Source organism: Etheostoma spectabile, chromosome 17 (assembly GCF_008692095.1).
Source record: "Etheostoma spectabile isolate EspeVRDwgs_2016 chromosome 17, UIUC_Espe_1.0, whole genome shotgun sequence".
In the NCBI taxonomy this organism is placed as follows: domain Eukaryota; kingdom Metazoa; phylum Chordata; class Actinopteri; order Perciformes; family Percidae; genus Etheostoma; species Etheostoma spectabile.
In genome coordinates, this window is record NC_045749.1 from 1,625,922 (window position 1) to 1,626,228 (window position 307).

Genomic DNA, 307 nt, shown 5'->3' on the forward strand with positions numbered 1-307 from the left:
TGTCCCATAGCAACAATAGAATCAAAGATAGAATCAAATAGAATCAATAACCATTTGGATTGAAAACATAACAATACATGTTGTTGTCATAACAACACACTGAATACTGGGACCCAACTTCAGTTCTGACCCACATTCACTCAGCAGTTTGTATCAGAGAGTCATTTGTGACAATCCAAAGGTGCACATTGCAACAAGAGAGAAAACACTGGAAAACATGGAATTCAACTCCAGAGAGATTCAACCAATCGATTTCTACCTCAGTTCCCTTGAAGAACAGGTACGGTGTGAGCTGAAGGACAGCGAG

General features: G+C 39.7%; 1 protein-coding gene across 1 annotated transcript in view; it reads right to left on the reverse strand.

The window, feature by feature from the left end:
- Positions 1–307, reverse strand: part of arfgef3 (ARFGEF family member 3) — an 83,306-nt gene that overhangs the window by 57,896 nt on the left and 25,103 nt on the right.